Source organism: Rattus rattus, chromosome 6 (assembly GCF_011064425.1).
Source record: "Rattus rattus isolate New Zealand chromosome 6, Rrattus_CSIRO_v1, whole genome shotgun sequence".
Classification (NCBI taxonomy): Eukaryota; Metazoa; Chordata; class Mammalia; order Rodentia; family Muridae; genus Rattus; species Rattus rattus.
In genome coordinates this window covers 122,828,971-122,849,037 of record NC_046159.1, presented here as the reverse complement: position 1 = coordinate 122,849,037, position 20,067 = coordinate 122,828,971, and positions in this window count along the sequence as shown.

Below are 20,067 nucleotides of genomic sequence, written 5' to 3'. Positions count from 1 at the left end.
CCTCCTCCTTCTCTCTCTCTCTCTCTCTCTCTCTCTCTCTCTCTCTCTCTCTCATTCCTTCTCAGGTTCTCATGTTTTCTCCTCAAATTTCTTTTTCTCATGTTTTTCCCTGCTCAGGCTTCTCTCTCTCTCTCTCTCTCTCTCTCTCTCTCTCTCTCTCTCTCGTTTTTCCTTTGAGTTCACCCCAGTCTTTTATTGGTTACACAATCCTTGTTATACAATAGTACATAATCAAAAACCTTCTGATTATTTTTCTTAAGACCATTAGTTTTTCTTTAAAAAAAAATCCATGTAACTAGGTCACCAGAAAGCACAATGCACACAAAAAGTCACAATTCAAAGTCTGCAAAGAACTCTCAGAAAAAACTCCAAATCACAAGTTGTCTGGGTATAAACTAGTGGTTACACCATTAAAATAGTGCTAAACATGTCAAGGTAATGTTAATATTTTTAACTTGTCTCAAATGTGCAAAATCTCTTCATTAAGCTCATACAAATACCTATTTGTACACTACTTTTCAAACTCTTTCTATGTTCAATATTAATTCCTCTTGCAGCTTTCCCCAGAACTCCTTTACAATTTCAAATTCTAACTGTTAGAACTTGTACCCTAATTTTCATAAGCAAGCAATACCTGGGAGTCAAATCAGTAGGTTCCAATCTTCCCAAGAAGGTCAGTTCACTAATGCAGTAGATTCAGCTAATTCTTCTATTTTATCCTTTGTATTTTCTATCCTTACTGACCCAGGCCCAGTGCTCCCTTTCCTTGGGGGTCTTCAATTCTCTTAACTACTAAGCCTTCAGGTTTCTCAAAAATATTTCCTGTTTCAAATATTTCCTGGTGCAACTCAATCAACATGAGTTGGATAAAATTTCCCAGAGACCACTCGAGACAAGTCAACCTCCACATCCAGTTATACTTGGGTTGATTGTTTGAATGAGCAAGACCAGAGTGGTTTGCTTCTAACCTTAATGCCATTTCTTTCTCTAATAATGACCTCAATCCCTTTCCCGGAAGTTTTTATGAAAGTTGTATTTGAGGACAGATATGATATAGCAAGAGACAAAATAGATAAGCATACAAGAACGAACAATGCCATCTGTATTTTAGAAATCCCAGAGATGTATTATTCAGGTTGGTATGCACCCACAGCCAAAACTCTTGTCACCCAGCTATGTTGGCAATCAGATCACACACAACGTGTGTGTGTGTGTTTGTGTGTGTGTGTGTGTGTGTGTACATACATAGAATTACACATAATTTCAATAGTAATCATCAATCAGGGGGACAATTATATCTTCTGCATATAGCTTTCCAATATGGAGAATTATGACAGAAACTTCTAGATCAGGGAAATATTGTGTCTTTTTGTTATAAAAAACATATACAATCTTAGCACCTTGCTGACCTACTGTAATTATATGATTTTTATTAAAACAAAATTAAATATTTAAGCATTTCTTTGCAAAAAATGTATTAGCTATGACCTACAATCTGGCCATAGTTCTAGATAGTTCTAAACATAAGGTATCCATTGTGTCAGACTTCATGATGACCTCACAATATGGGTAAATGCTCACCAGAAACCATAAGATGCTTTCTAAAAAGTCAACAATTACATCATACAAAAAGCTATTACATACTAAGTCATCTCAACAGCTCAGAATGAACATAATTGAAAAAAGATGAGTGGGTCAAATACACTGAGTTCTGTAGATGTCTTGGTAGTATTTAAGCAATATTCTCAAGAGATTTTATTTTCATATGCTGTTAGCACTAGAAATAACATCAATGGGTTCACAGCCTGACTTCTCCCTTAGCTTCCCACTTTACAGATAAGTAAATCAGAGAAAATGATTAAATATTTCTTTTCAGAGACCTAAGGGCTCAATGACTAAGAATGCTGCTGATTTTGCAGGGGACTAAGTTTGGGTCCCAGCACCCATATTTGGTGACCCACAACTGCCTATATTTCTAGCTCCAGGGGATTTAACACCCTTTTCTAGTTTCTTAGTATACCTGAATAGGGATGATATTTACTCACACTAATACATAAACAAATAAAAATTCCAAAATATTTTTATAATAAAATTCTTTTCATATATGGATTTAAGTCAATAATTTGCTTTTACAACAATTTTAGTGTTACTTCAAACAATTTATTTTTAAAAGTTTACCTTGTGAATATAAAACATTTCAATAGTCAGTCTCCCAAAGGTTTTACATTCTTTGCTTTTAATCATGAGTCACACACACTGGTATTTCTGCTTGGAGCCTTAGAGAATAGGCTCAAGACAATGATTGAAACAATAATACACACATCCTTTTGAAGGATTGTTGAACAACTCTTTCGCATAGGTTCTCTATCAGATATCCTCTATCTCTTATGCGTACAGTATAATTCATAACAGTAGCAAGAATGCAGTTATAGAGTAGTAATAAAATAATATTTTGATGGAGGTCACCACAACATGAGGAACTTAATTATTGAATTGCAGATTTAGTAAAAGGTATAGCATTAGGAAGATTGAAAAACACTGGCTTAGAGCAATCACAACTTAGGCAAAGACTCAATAAACTGCCTCCTGGTCAACTTTGAGCATTGCTATGAGATATGTATTTTCATTCTTCATCATCTTAGAATTTGGAAACCCTGTAGATGCATGGCATTGGGACTGAATAAAGCTAAGACAACAGGAAGTAAAATTAGAAAGCCAAATGATGTAAAAGGCTAGTGGAGTGAAGGGATGAGAGGGAAGGTTCGACTATGGATTTTAACACACATGGAAACAAAAGTCCATGTAGAGATGGAAGAAATGAACAAGATAGGACAAGGAGCCATTTCATATTTTAATCCACAGTGCTCATTTGCAAACTCACAGACATTGGCAGTTTGAATACACCTGGATTGCACTGACCTATGTGGGCTTGAATTTGTCTCATGGGCCATTATACTTGAAGTGAATAAGGTCGCATTCCCTTTTTCTGTAAAGAATTGTGTTTCCCGATCATACATCATAATTAAGGAGGCTTCATCCTAGGGATGCCCGGGATGGTTCAATATATGGAAAACCATCATGTAATCCACCATATAAACAGACTCAAAGTTAAAAACCACATGATCATTTCATTAGATGCTGAGAAAGCATTTGACAAAATTCAACACCCCTTCATGACAAAAGTCCTAGAAAGAATTCAAGGCCCATACATAAACTTAGTAAAAGCCATATACAGAAAACCAGAAGCTAAGATTGAACTAAATGGAGAGAAACTGGAAGCAATCCCACTAAAATGAGGGACTAGACAAGACCGCCCACTCTCTCCCTACTTATTCAATATAGTTCTTGAAGTCCTAGCCAGAGCAATCAGACAACCAAAGAAGATCAAAGGGATCCAAATTGTAATGGAAGAAGTCAAAATATCACTATTTGCAGATGATATGTTAGTATACTTAAGTGACCCCAAAAGTTCCACCAGAGAACTACTAAGCCAGATAAACAACTTCAGCAAAGTGGCTGAGTATAAAAGTAACTCAAGCAAATCAATAGTCTTCCTCTACTCAAAGGATAAACAAACTGAGAAAGAAATTAGGGAAATAACACCCTTTATAATAGTCCCAAATAATCTAAAATACCTCAGTGTAACTTCAACCAAGCAAGTAAAAGATCTATATGATAAGAACTTCAAGTCTCTGAAGAAAGAAATTGAAGATCTCAGAAGATAGAAAGACCTCCCATGCTCATGGATTGGCAGAATTAATATACTAAAAATGGCCATTTTACCAAAAGCAATCTACAGATTCAATGCAATCCCCATCAAAATTCCAATCCAATTCTTCATAGAGTTAGAAAGAACAATTTGCAAATTAATTTGGAATAACAAAAAACCCAGGATAGCGAAAACTATAAAACAATAAAAGGACTTTTGGGGGAATCACCATCCTGACCTCAAGCAGTATTTCACAGCAATAGTGATAAAAACTGTATGGTATTGATACGCAGACAGGCAGATTGATGATGGAAATAGAATGGAAAACCCAGAAATGAACCCACACACCTACGGTCACTTGATTTTTGACAAAGGCACCAAAACAATCCAATGGAAAAAAGACAGCATTTTCAACAAATGGTGTTGGTCAACTGGAGGTCAGCATGTAGAAGAATGCAAATAGATCCATTCTTATCACCCCATGCAAAGCTTAAGTCCAAGTGGAAAGGCAAAGGAAACTGTCATTAGGACAAAATGACAACCAACAGATTGGGAAAAGATCTTTACCAATCCTACATCTGATAGAGGGTTAATATCCAAAATATATAAAGAACACAAGAAGTTAGGCTCCAGAGAGACAAATAACCCTATTATAAATTGGGGTTCAGAGTTAACAAAGAATTCACAGCTGAGGAATGCCGAATGGCTGAGAAGTACCTAAAGAAACGTTCAACATCCTTAGCCATCAGGGAAAAGCAAATCAAAACAACCCTGAGATTCCATTTCACACCAGTCAGAATGGCTAAAAAAAAAAAAAAAACCAAAAACAAAAACAAAAAAAAAAAAAAAAAAAAAACTCAGGTAACAGCAGATGCTGCTGAGAATGTGGAGAAAGAGGAACACTCCTCCATCTGTATGCTGTGACCCATTTGGGGTGTCACATATCAGATATCATGTATGTCAGATATTTGCCTCAATTCATAACATTAGCATAATTACAGTTTTGGAGTAGCAATGAAATAATTTTATGGTTAGGGGTCACCACAACATAAAGAACTGTATTAAAGGGTCACAGCATTAGGAAAGTTAGAACCACTGATCTAGGGAGAGCAGAATAGATATAAGGAGTGAAATGGACAGAAAAGGCAGATATTACTTGAAAATTTTGTTGGTTATGAAACTATAATATTCTGACCCAAAAAGGATTCAAAGACTAGCTGTTCAAAAATTTTTGTAGTTAATTTTCATTTTAAAATTTAGATAATATTTCTTATTTTATAGTTGAGGGCTCAAGCAATGAAGTTAATGAAGTTAAAATGTTTGTCACGATTCAGAGGCAGGCCAGGATTTATAGTCACCTGATATTCCCAAATATATAGTATCAAGCCAATGGTTTCCAAATAGTTTTGAGAGTTATATAAAAGTACAAGTTATAGTTTGTAAAGTAATAACTTAGAACAGAAACTTGTGAGGTTGATGTGAATAAAGACAAGAGATAAATAGTCATAAAATCTAATCAAGGGTATCTATAAAGGAAAAAGAATGAGAGGAAAGTATGATAGGAATGTCTTAGTTAGGGTTTTACTGCTATCAACAGACACCAAGAGCAAGGCAACTTTTGTAAGGGACAACATTTAAATGGTGCTGACTTACAGGTTCAGAAGTTCAGCTAATGCCATCAATGTGGGAGTATGGCAGTGTCTAGGCTGGTGTGGTAATGGAGGAGCTGAGAGTTCTACATCGTGTTCTGAACACAAGCAGGGGAAGACTGGCTAGGAAGCACATCTCAAAGCTCATCCCCAGAGAGACACACTTTCTCCAACCAGGCCATACTTAATCCAGCAAGGCCACATCTCTTAATAGTACCTTTCGCTAGGCCAAGCATTTTCAAACCACCACAGTGAACTACAAGGATAAAACACTAGTGTGAACACTGAGAAGTAGGTTAATTGAAATTAATTCATTATTTTTCTTTCTTGTGTTGTGTGGTACAGAAATTCCTCTAGTGATAAAATGTTCCAGCCCAAGGCTCTGTTCACTACAGGCATTCACATTCATATTTTAACAGGACCTGATTAGGGTTATTTCACAAGAGGAGCGAACTAGCAACAACTCTCAGAGACAATGTAAGAGCAACAGAAAGTGATGTTCTCAGAAATTCTATGAATTCAACAATGTAGACAGAGGTAAACAATTAGTATGACTAGAAGCAAAGATCATTTCATAATGAACAGAAATTACACGTACTCATACATGTGCAAAATTAACAAACATTCCATGTGGCATCTGAGTTATGGGCAAGAGTTTCCTTGAATTAGGTTTATTTTATTTTTCGTTATTCCTTATAACTGGGGATGCAATTTTGTACCCCTGAGATGCTTTACTCTATATCTGTATCCCATTCTGTTGTTTGACTCCATGGGGCAATTCTTAAATGAATGATAAACTGGCTCAATAAGGCAAATACTGCACACACAGCTGTGTAATGAACCCTGTCAAGCAGGGAGGATACTGCTCATCATGATATTAAAATTAAATGCAGCAGTTCTGACTCTCTTGACATAAATAAAGAAGTTATTTCTCTGGACCAGTGCTTTTTCTATAAACTCAATGTTCTGTATAAGTCACTGTCTCGAATGTATTTTATTTTGAGACAACACAGTCACTTCCCCTCATAAATACGTTTCAAGTAGCATTTATTTAAAGAGAATGTCTTCTAAGGTCTATAATAGGCTTAAAGGAACTAGTTAGAGGAGCTGAATGCCGCACTTACAATTTGTAGGTATCTGTGAAGATGACCCCAATACTGCCAATACACAGCTATGTCTTCAGCTTGACAGGTAACTGGGGCTATATACATATAAATTAATATTTTAGGAACAACTTGAATGTTGTTTAAAACTCAAGATTTTGGCTATTTGAAAACACTTGGAAGAGGAAAAGGTGAATAAGCAACTCTCAGATTCAAACCTATGAAACTACCACATGGAGAAAACAGCTGTGCCTGTTAATAATTACATAGGCATTTTAAGCCAGTGTCCTGATACACATGTTGATTTGATATTATATCCGATACTCCATTGGAAACAAAGAGCTGTAAGCAAATTAACACCCCTAAAATGTGAAATTCTGCCTGGAAGTACTGTGCTAAGTTTTTCTCTTTTTCTTCCTAAATATACTTTACTCACAAAATAAATCAAAGACAGAGGTACTTTCAACAAAAGTGTTACATTTTAGTGGTTTTTCTACAGCACAGCTTTACTAAGTGAAGGAGAGAGCATTCTAACTTAATTTTCTTAGTTTCTGTTTTAAATCAACCTGTGTGAACACAGTAATTGATTGCACTGTGAATTGAAGTCTTCCAAATATTAAAAACAGTAAGTTACAAAATACTTTTAAAATTGACCACGTCTTTCCTCAGATTGAGAATTTTCAAAAACTTAGTTTACAAAAACTTCAATTTCTGGTACTTTGCTCTCTGCTCTAAGGGATATTAAAAATTCATTCTATAGTTTATTTTTGATTGGAAAGGCAAAAAATAAAAAATTTAATTGGAAATATAAGCCTGTTTAAAGAACCACTATGATTGATATTCCCAATCCTCTAATCCTCTGTGAAATTATTATTTCATTTGCTATAGATATATTTTATTTGCACCTATACAGTATTAAATATCAAAAAACATATTTTCTAACTTAGGCAAAGTGTTCTGTTTGGAAAAAACTTCAAGATGGTCTATTTATCTAGGTTTAGTTTTATGCTTTTCTTTTTTAAAACGCTACACTTACAAACTAAAAATCTAAAAAATAGTGCTTCTTCCAGTTTAATTACATATCAAAAATATTTAGTAAACAATAGAATACATGAATAGAAAAATGGATAGAGTCAATAACAAGAATGAAATGAGGGAAAATGGGGCACAGCAATGGAGAGAGAAGGGCAGAAGATAATATATCAGTGTTGTGAAGAATACTGTAAAATGTGTAGGCTTCTGTACTGATAGCAGAAAGTCATGAGCAAAGCATAGAATGATTGAGATGAGGGTAAGTTGGGGGAGAAAATAGACATGAAAATGATGTGATCAAGACCTTCACCGAGGGCAGACATAATCACAATGGGAAGGAATAACAAAATCATGAATTTAGCTTCTATTATATGCTATATATTTTACTATGTTATCTTTCTCCCTGAATCTGGTATCTCGTTTAATCCACAGAAGAACTTTTAAAGAAATATCACTTAAAATAACAAATTTACATTCAGAAATGTAATTTTCCTGATGCATAAATTCTAAAGTAGTACAGAGATAAAACCAAATCCATGTGAGTTCACATACATGTAGAAGCACAAATAAACATACATGCATGCATGCACATGAGCATACACACACATTTTTCAAGTTAATGTGTCTGACCTCTTTTTCCTTAAATGTAGGATATAGAGTATATTGTCAGAAAAAATTATAAGCATGAAAATAAGCTATATGATATTTTTAAATATCTATTTTATTAAAAATAATGTTGTATCTTAGTAGTTTTCAATTTGGGACCCTGGAGTAACAGTCGTTTTAATAGGAGCTGCCATGTTGCAAAGGATTTTGGGAGTAGATTCATGGCACCTATTGATGATGAGACAGAAGGAAATGCAAAAGAGTTAGGGGAGGGTTCAGGGCAAATAGCAGAATATAACTTCCATGTTCTGTAGTCTGTATTTAATGAATAGAAATGTACTCAAGGTACAGAGGAACAGAAAGAAAAAATGGAGGAAGGAAGGAAGGAAGGAAGGAAGGAAGGAAGGAAGGAAGGAAGGAAGGAAGGAAGGAAGGGAATCATGGTTATAGAAAACATTTCCATGCCTCTGTTGTCATTTCTTGTGACAATGCCCAAATCACACCAAATTTCATCTCTTCTCAGAGTCAAGTAGTGAGTTTTGCTGTTTCTTGTCTTCCTGTTCTGTTTTTCCCCTTCAGCTTCTAAGCTACCTAAGAGCCCAGCTGAATTCTCCCTTCACTGACAGTGCAATGAAAATTCAAATCCCGGTGAGGTGTTCCTTTTTTTATTTTTATTTTTTTGATGTCTTTGATTTCTTTTATTTTTAATTGGATATTTTATGTATTTACATTTCAAATATTATCCCCTTTCCTGGTTCCCCCTTCTCCCATCCCCCACCTCCTGCTTCTATGAGGATGCTCCCCTTCTCACCCACCCACTCCCACCTCACCACTCTGGCATTTCCTTACACTGAGGAAACGAGCCTTCACAGGACCAAGGGCCTCTCCTCCTATTGATGCTAGACAATGTCATCCTCTGCTACATATGCGGCTGGAGTCATGGGTCCCTCCATGTGTATTCTCTGGTTGGTAGTTTCATCCCTGGGAGCATTCAGGGGTCTGGTTAGTAGATATTGTTGTTCTTCCTATGGGGTTGCAATCCCCTTCAGCTCCTTCAGTCCTTTCTTTAACTCCTCCATTGGGGTTCCCATGCTCACTCCGATGGTTAGCTGCAAGCATCCTCATCTGTATCAGTAAGGCTCTGGTAGAGCTTCTCAGGAGACAGCTATCTCAGGCTCCTGTCAGCAAGCACTACTTGGCATCAGCAATAGTGACTGGGTTTGGTGGTTGCATATGGGATGGATCCCCAGGTGGGGAAGTCTCTGGAGGTGTTCCTTCTTAGCACTTGTTCAGTGACTGGTCACATTTTGAGCTCCCACAATTTCAAAAGTTGTAGGCTTATTTCTTGAGTATCTGGTAGATGGAGATCATGGATGTTGTAGAAAACTGCTTCATAGTTCTTAAATTTGGGACCCCCCCCCAGAAATAGGATATGACAGGCTGATGGGCAGGGAAACCCCTATACAGATCAGTTCTACTAGCAAGATACCATGAGGGTGAGACTTGTTCAACCTGCACAGAAGTTAGAGATGGTTGAGAAAATGTCTTGTGTCCTTTCATAAAGCCAACATTTTTGAATTCTTCCTTTTTTCATTTTTTTTCACTTAGGCAGGATTGACTTTGAAATAAAACCCAACATGTTTTCCAGTTGATTTTGATTTAAAGGAGGCCTTCAGTAGACTGCCTCAGGGCATGCTAGCTAGGGCTATTTATCTTTATCCCAGGTAGTTTATATATTTTAAGAAAATGATGAATGGAAGTTTTAAAGAAACTCATTATGATAATTGATTATTATAGAAGAACCCTGGGAACACTACAAAAGAGAACTGTATTCTCTTGGTGTCTTAGCTTGAATCCAGACCTGTAATTAGAAGAATCCATAAACATTTGTCACAAGAAGAAAGAGCTACTCACCAAGTTCAGAAGGAAGCACGGGAGTCACTCCATTGTCCTGCACTGAGATGACACACAGTAGTGGCTGTCATGTATAACTGAAGATTAATATGCCCTGTGAAATAAAAGGCTGCTCATGTGTAACCAAAGTGATAGGAAAACTTGAGAGCAACCGTATCTTAGCACTGTGAATTCAGAAATAGTTTAAATGCCAGTGACACTTAAACAATTATTTTCACTTCTTTTCTTTTCTTTAAATCTTAAAGAAAAATGAATTAAGTACATCATGCGAATGCGTACACCATCTCTTTAGGGAATTCATGATTGATTTTTTTCTTTTTTTTTCTCCATCTTTATTAACTTGGGTATTTCTTATTTACATTTCAATTGTTATTCCCTTTTCCGGTTTCCAGGCCAACATCCCCCTAGCCCCTCCCCCTCCCTTTCTATATGGGTGTTCCCCTCCCCATTCTCTCCCTATTACTGCCCTCCTCCCAACAATCCCTTTCACTGGGGGTCCAACCTTGGCAGGACCAAGGTCTTCCCCTTCCACTGGTGCTCTTACTAGGATATTCATTGCTACCTATGAGGTCAGAGTCCAGGGTCAGTCCATGTATAGTCTTTAGGTAGGGCTTAGTCCCTGGAAGCTCTGGTTGCTTGTCATTGTTGTTCATATGGGGTCTCAAGCCCCTTCAAGCTCTTCCAGTCCTTTCTCTGATTCCTTCAACAGGGGTCCTGTTCTCAGTTCAGTGGTTTGCTGCTGGCTTTAGCCTATGTATTTGCCGTATTCTGGCTGTGTCTCTCAGGAGAGTACAGTAATATTGAGACATTTTTATGGAAAAGGACAGATTAATCCATTAGAAAAGAAAAAAATGAAGTTCTTTGTACAAATTATGAATGTGTACTATACTCGTAAAGGGATGTTAGACATTCACGATTTAGTAAGATGGGTTGAAAGATACAACTTTAGATTATTACTTAATATCCAAAAGCCATTCCGGCATTTCAGCAACAGGAGAAAATTCGTCTACATCTCCTTTAGGGCACTATATACTGCATAGAACCCCAGGACTTATCAGCAGCTGATCCTGTACCTCACGAGGAAAATGCTGAAAATACCTGCCACATTGCATCTCCATTCATCAATGCAGAACCCCATTTGTGATCATTTTCTCCTGTGTCTAAAAATCATCTCAACGTATGGTCCCAGAGTGTCTGCTTCTAGAAGTTGTCACCAAGATATCAGACTGCAAGTAAAGGAGTCTGTGACCCTACTAATCCTGCAAGTGGAAAAATCACAATATGGCCCTAAACACCCATGAAAACTATGAGAGGTCGAGGAAGATATCTTTGAATAAGACCTGGAGACTTTCTTGCGAACATGAACTTCTGAGAGATGGGTAACTATGCCATCAGGACCCTTATGCACATCTTCTATTCTAACCCACTACCTTCAAGGAAACAATTCCAACCCATGCTTTTCAAATCTGTCATCCGAGGCAAAGGCAAACCTCTGGTTATCTACAAGGACTCAATACCTCATAATTTCCTCCTTCACTGCTACCCTCCTACCAGTCACTCTTCCCACTGACTTTCCTAAATTATCAGGTCTTTTCACTTAAACTTTACCATCTCCCTTGTAGGTTGCTTCCAGCTATCTATATCTTTTTATTCTTAATCAAAATTTGCCTATAAATAAATGACTTACTTTTTCACTGTTTCTCTCAAATAAATGTATCTTTTAATATAAACATCTTCCTACCATATATCACAATTATGCGTATTTAAGGGGTACCATTGTAACAGGATTGTGGTTGATCAATCTCATTTCGTGGGATCGGGGAAAATTACTGTCAGAAAAGAAAAAGAACAAAATTAGAGAAAGAGGGGCGACATAAATACTGAGAGAAAAGAATGATTTCACTGAGAGAAAGCTCTAGGTTGGATGTTTCATGTAGCCACACACTTCCCTTACTGTCTGGCCCACATGTGTGCTCCCAAGGAAAACTTCCATGCCTGACCTATTTTTCCCCACAGGCAAGGAGATGGTGTTTTTAGGAAGCTCAGCCCTTTTCTCCTTGTCTGCCTATACCCTTCCTTTCACCATGTGATGTCTTGGTACATGTATACATCATGAAATACTCAGATCAGTCTATGTATACATATCTCTTAAATATTAATTATCCTTTTGTAGTTAAATAACTCAAACTTCTAGATTTGGACATAAACAGTGCACAATCATAGCCTAAGTTCATCTTCTTGTGAGCGCCAATACTTAATTAAGTACCCCTATCTTGAGCATAGACTGATTTGCCTACCTACATTTTATGAATTTTTGTGATATGTAAAACAATCTTGTAATGTGATGGTTTTCCTCAATACTGTTGATAACTGTGCATGCCCAAATCTCTAATACACTCTGTGAATTTTGATGAAGTTGATTATTGGCATTGAATGTTCTTCAAGGTTTGGTTTCTACCTTTGCTAGTTTAAGTAACTTCTGTGAGACTTTTGAAAACAACCAGATCTATGATATTTGAGCATGTTATGTATAGTAATGGTTCAATAACTTATTTTCCTTTGTAGTTGCTGTTGTATCTACTAACTAGGGAGCATGACAAAAAGAAGCTCTCCTTCTGCCACATGAGTCTCTAAGTAGAATCCAGGTTGTCAGACTTGGCTCCAGTACCCCTCTACCCACTGAAGCATACAAAAGAACTTTTTTATTTAAAGAAAGCTTATTTATTATAATAAGAGAGTGAATATGTATATCTAGGTTCACATACAGATAAAATTCATAGTATATAGAGTCCATTCCACTTTTACATGGCTTTCATATATTGAACAAAAATGAAATCCTGCTTTCATATAGCCTGTATTCTGATGAACCTGTCAGTATCACATCCATGCCCCTTCCTACTTCATTCACAGTCTGGACAACACACGGGCAATGAATGTTTTCATATTGTGAAGAAGGCTGAAGGATAAGCTAAGGAAAGTTTTGTGTGTTTTCATTAGCATTGTAAAGCACCATTATGCCATAGGATAGTTGTGTTCTTTTGATCCTTAGTCCCTTCAAATTTACTTGAAGAATACACACAAGTTGAGAACCCCTATCCTATCCCATGATTTATTTTACCACATCATTATTACATTTTCAGGAAAACCTATTCTTTCTTTGACATTTACTTCCTATGTTCTTATCTCAAACTGGATACGATATTTTAAGAGGCAGGAGAGTCAAGTGTTTCAGAAACCTACTTTGGAGTCAAGTAGATATCTGACTTTCAGTGATAAATGAAATCCTCCTGGGTTGAACTTGCTTATCTTTAGGAGTAGGGTTATGCCAGTGCCTTTCTCCAAAGTCTAAGGGGGGTTGGATGTATACATAAATATCCCGGTGTAAAACAGTCTGCTAGTATTTATTAAAGAGCTAAAAACTGAGATTATTTTTTTCTGTTTCTTGGTCTGCTTATACTCTCTGGTAATAAGAGACAACACAATGTACTGTACAACTCATGCCTGAAATCCAAGGAATCTTTGATCCTTTCTTTTCCTCAGAGGTCATTTCCAATACTTTAGCAGGACTTCAAAGCCTTGATCATTCCATGATCCAATTTTGAGCACCACTTCTCTCAATACTATGACTTGAGTACTATGCCTTGCCAGGGATTCTGTAATTACAATCATTTATTATTTTATTTTTAAATATATAGTTTGTTTAATGTGTGTATGTTTGTGGGCATTTCTGTCTTGCTACCTGTATATGTGTGAGACCACCATGACACATAACTGAACATATTGTTTATCTATTAATTTCCATCTTATTATGTTTATTTATCTATCACTCTATTATCTATCTATCATCTGTCTGTCTGTCTAATTAGCTATCTATCTATCTATTTATTTTTAAGGTTGAGTAACTCACTGAATATCCTAATTGCCTAAACTGGAATTTGGAGTACTAGGATTTTCTCGTCTGCATTTCCTTCATGTCCCATATCTAGCTATGAGTAACATGGGTCTTAGGAATCTAAGCCCAAGTCCTCAGAATTCCACGTCAAGAACTTTACCCACTAAACATCTTCCCAGCACTGAAGTTCAACTATTTTAATTGTGAAATAGATCACTGATTTGTGATACATGGTCTTCCATTGTAAATACACTTTAAACTCTACATTTGGTAACTTTATTATGATACGTATTTATTTTTCTTTTTCTTGGGATTTACATTCTCCAAATCAGCAGAGTTCTTTCAATCTGTAAAAACACTTTGTCATTTTATCTCAATAGAAATATTTTTTAGTAAGAAACAAATTATCTATATATATATGAATCATACTGTATATATTTTAATTTACCTCTAATATACTCTTTCTATGAGCTACTCTGAGTTATTTGCATGATACCTCTGTTCACCATGTTCAACTACTGCTAATGCATACTGTGAATTACTAAGCTCCTATAACAATCTTTTTTTTTTCAGAAACAATTCTCTTTCTTCTTTACTTCTAATACTTTGTGCAATGGTTATTGTTATAAGTATATGTGCTTTAAACTTCTTTTTACTATATTTTCCCAAAAGTTCTACTAATTCGTTTGGAGTCTGGATTCTGATATGGGTTCTGTCTTCTGTGCTTGCTTCAGATGCTTTAGGTTATAAGTCTATATTCACTGAAGTATTAACAGCATAAAACCATGTTCTGCCAAAAGTAATTTGCTTGTTACTATCAGGTGCTCGAGGGTTCAATGGACCCAATGTTGGTATTTTATGTCAGTGTTGAAATTGAAGACTTTTAAGATCATACATACAATATAAAATTTAAAGCCATAAAAATAGAATTGTAGGTTTACACTCTCGTGGCAATATTTTCTCTATTCCCAGATTAAAGGAGAGTACTTATTTACTTACTATGTGTTTGTGTGGTTGAATCTTTTTCTAACTCACCATAGCATTGAGCATGTAGAACTTTATAATCTGAGGCTGGGCATTAGTGGTCTGTGTAATAATAGATAACTTAGTTCTTGAATATAAAGTATAATTTACTTTCCTGTGTATTTGAGCTAACTCCTCCATGTCACTGGTAAAAAGCATTCCCCAAAGAGCCAAAGAATCTGTGTGAATTGGTTCTTTCCTCTTCTTTCAGACTCTTGGTTGTTTTTCTTGCTTTCTTTTGATCTTCCTAGCAATACATTTTTGTCTGTTTCTTCTTAATGAGCCATATAGTATTCTTAGCCATTTTCCATGGAAACCATTGTGTGGCACATTTAGTAGTTGCAAATGTTTACAGGTGTTCCCTGTCCTGTTTATCTCTTCTGCTCACTATCAATGAGCATTTAACTCATATGTCTGATCTGTCTGATCTTCTAAGACACTGGGATTTGCGTCAATTTCTACACATTCTCTGTCTTTATAATTATATTGGTAGCTTATTTGGTTTCATTTTAGTTTTAGATAATATCATTTATAAAATTAGAACTATTAGAACTTAAATAGAACAAAAAAATTAGAACTTTTTTGCAACTTATTCCAATAGAACTGGTGTTTTCAACATTGCTTTCTGTATTTATAACTTTTTTCTTGCTTTTGAATAGATAATCTACTTTTTATGATTTCAATATGGCATATGAGCTAGAGTTTTATGGCTAGCCTTATGTTTATCATTGAGACAAAATAAAGAATAATTTAAGGTCAATATTTTGTAAATGGAAGATCTGAACTGTTCCACATGTTCTAGATTATAAATCTTTGTCTTAAGTGAAAAGAGAGAAAGGAATATATTTTCTTTAGACTGATGTTTCTTCAGGATAGGAATTCATGCTTTATTTGAGCAAACTATAGATATCTGTAATAAACTGGACCCCTAAGATAATTTTGCACTTAGACTAACCTATTTATATGGAAATATAAAATTGTCATCTTAATTCAGTCACAATAGGCATCTGGCTGAATTCTGACAGGATATTTCTTTCATGAGAGTTATTAGGTCTGATTGTTTTTTTTTCCCCTTTGAAAACCATGCTTCCTATCTCAAGTCTGCAGTGTATATGTTCAAATCTGCATAAGAATTTATTCAACTTGGAGTTATTCTCATCAAAGGACATGTATAAGTGATATAATGTGACCCAGGTTTTGTACAAATAAATAGTGCTAATAAAATGTTTAAAATCCAGACAAACAAAACATATTTACCTTCACAGTTAAGCTGCTCTAGGATGGATGAGTAAAATGATGTTCATATAGCTCAGGTAATACAGGAAAGATTTTAGGGGTTTAAATAGCAACCTAATCACTGAATCTAGGCATTCTGATGATAGGCCCAGTTTCTCCTGAGTCCCCACCCACTCACAGAATACTTAGAGTTTTCTTTGAGGGAAGCCTTGGAAATATAAGCCTTTTGTGTTTAATTAAAAAATTTGAAATTCCTAATGTTAGTGTTCTTCCCAGATAGATGGATCAGTGCTGAGTAATAGATTTAAGAGAGAGCACTCATGGGCTGGAGAGATGGCTCAGCCGTTAAAGGCTAGGCTCACAACCAAATATATAAGAGAGAGCACTCATTGCACAAACATGGACCGTAGATCAGATTCCAGCACTCATATAACAAATCAAGCATCTAGCTGTAACTCCAAGTTTATGTCATCCAATGATCTCTTCTTGATACTGGATGTGCACAGGCATAACACACACACACACACACACACACACACACACACACACGCATGCATACACACAGAGAGAGAGAGAGAGAGAGAGAGAGAGAGAGAGAGATGATTTAATAAACACCTACCTGCGAAATACATTAGACATCTTCAGATTTATATTAACAGTGTATATGAAATAATATAGGCTAGTATAGCTTTTGTGTTTGTACTAAAAACATTGAATTCTTGCCATCACAGGCAGCTAAACTCTCAATTTTCAATTGAGATAACTAAATGGCAGACAAGCCAAATTCAAACCCTGCCTTTACTTACTTTTTTCCCCCAAATGTGACCTCTGACCAGTTTACTTTGACTCAACTGGGCTAGTGGTCTTCACATGGCTAAGGTGCATTACTGAGACTTTAAATACTTCTTAATCTATAGTAAGAGTCAACGCATTACATTTGTCCTCTTTTAATATAGCTTTGGAATTCAATATTTCTCATTCACATATTCCAGTATTAAGAGCATTTCATTAAATAAGAACTCAAAATCAAAGAGTCAAAACACCAAACTATGCTTTCAAAAGAAACAGATATGTGTTGGGAAAGGATATGAATTTGAACAGGAAGTTCTTTAAAGAAGAAATAAACATAATGAAAAAGTACAATTTTTAAAACGTGCATTGGGAAATGCAAATAAAATCATCTTTGATGATTCACATGACTCTAGTCACAATGGTGAAGATAAAAACAACAGCAACCACCACCACAACAAAAACAAGACAACAAATATTGGAGATGGTGTAGGGGAAAAAAAAAGGATCTTCATTTAATGTTGATGGGATTGTCAACTTGTCCAGCCACTCAAGAAAGTAGTGCAGAATACACTCAGAAAAGCTAAACTAATCTGCTATGTATGTGTAAGACCCTGTTATTATATATGCATATATTCATATATTGATACATATACTCTATTATATAATGCAGTTTGTATATAGGATACATATATACAATAGCATACATAGTATATAACATATACTTTATTATAAGTAAAGCATCTATATATTAAAATATACACTATAGTGAATATTATATATACTATATATTATATATACAATATATACTAATATACAATATTGATGTATATTGTTTATGGTATTATTTAGTTACAGTCAAGTCTGAATTTAAGTGATAAATTTGGTATCTTATATATCTCCAAAACCATTTGTTTTCAATCAAAATTAAGAAGAAAATAAATTACCGATAATTCATTGAAAATAGTATTTTAAATGTTGATTTACAAACGACGCATGAAATTTCCTACAAATTTAGTCCAAGCCACTCTGTGAATTTGGGAGTAAGGGAAAGCCTTGCAAAAAATTCATCAACATGAGCAATTCACAAATTTTAAAGAAATCACTTAACTCTGGAGGAGTGTGGAAAGGAGGGATATGGAAATCTCAGTACTGTTGCATTATCTACCATACACTGCTGCACTGTGGAACCAAACTGAAAGATTGGCACTTCAAATGTCGCTTTTTTTCTTTGATGATCTTATGATCTCTAGATTATCCTTTCTAGTACATGTTAGTTTTACATGACAACCATTGTTGACATGTAGCATTACTATATTAAATAAAGATCACAATATATTGAAAGTGGAAATGTAGTAAAAATTAACACGTGTGACCCAGCTTATTAGAGCCTCTCCATAGTATCCTTTGGATCCCTCCAATTTCCACCATGCTGTCATCAAAACCACAACAGCCACATTTCTTATCACAAAGGAATTGTGTTGATTGCTAGAAACAAAAAAAGCCAAAGATTGCTTTTGAAATTTTTGGTCTGGTTACCTCCATATCAAATGCTTAAATATGAAGATTTCTGATATGTAAGAAATTTCCCTAGAGTGAGGAGGAAGCCAAAGGACAAGATTGCATCCTCAATTCTTTGCGAAGCAGACAATCTTAGATTGTATTTAGATGAAACAGATAAACAGGGAGTGGCTCCTCCTGGATTGCCGTGCATGTGACTCCCACATTAACAGCAGTGGGTCAAACATCAGTGGCTAATAAGGCTAATAAGACTGATTCTGTGTGTTGGAAATCCTTTATCAGTCCTTCTCCCACTCTGCTTATGTGGCCTCTTTGTTAAGATTATGCCTTTCATCTATGGAACCCAATCCCTTTCATATACAGTTTCAGCAAGGAGCTTATAAAATGTGTATTAAAGCAGTATTGACTTGTACAACAATAAAAAGTACAATTAGGCTTCCAACACAGAGAATTTCTAATTTGCATAAAAACCTCTCTAACCTATTCCTTTTACTGCAGAGCATAACCAAAAGGTTATATTCCGTTCCATGCACCAGTAATTACTCTAAAATCACTGGATAGATGTACCTATGTAATATTGTCCCATTCTTTATGCAGATCATTAAAACTGAATTCATATGCAAGATGTATCAATAGAAAAATACTATTAAAATCATTAGGGAAAAAATGACCAAATACAATGGATGCCATTTATGTAATATCACATAATATAATAATTTAAGAAGATTCTTATTGAAAACCACTGTTTTGATTTTTAAAAAAATCTTCCCAAGGGTAAGGCCACAACAGACGTTTTAATCATACTTTTTAATTGGTGCTTCTAATTTATATAATGCATAATTTTGAAAGACTGCTTTTGGTTATGAAAAAGAATAATTATAAGAGCACATTGTAAAATGCAGGTAAACCAATTGCTGGGCTTTAGTGAAAATTTGTTTTGAGAAAATTGGAGTATTTTGATGAAGATTTTTTCTTTCAGAGTGTGACTCAGTCCTTGTCTGATGAGCCCTTGCCATACAGAGCAAGCATTATTCATCTGGTATACTTCAGAACTGTAATTTCAGATTCAAGACAATGATAGCGTGCGAGACTCCCGTGGGTTGTATAGGTTTGATATCTTACAGTGACTCGTGGAGAAACAGGTTCAGAGTGTGGCTGGTTCCCTCCTTGTAAAGGTGGCCTGGTGATGCTATGTGACCATTGTGGATGGGCCTTTCCTACGGTGGCTTAATAAAGAGCAACACAGCTCCACCAGGGTAACACAGAGTGACATTGCCTCGGGTCATTGCGGGGCATGTCACATCGTGTAACACAACATAACCTGATCCAACAGGTCAGGTGCCTGTTGCCTATTTGTCGGAAATGCCTTTTATTTCTCTTCCAGCAGAGAGGCCATGTCACCATGTAAAATGAAATGTCAGTTCCAGCTCTGGGAGGAAGGAATGCCAGTGGAAATCATTTCCTTCCCAATTACAGCAGGCTCTGTTCAGCCTTGAGTTACTTAGGGTGCATGTCGGTATTAAGAATGTTGTTAATATGATTGAAAGTGAGCTGAAGGAAGTCTATTTTAATTAGTTAAAAACATAAGACACA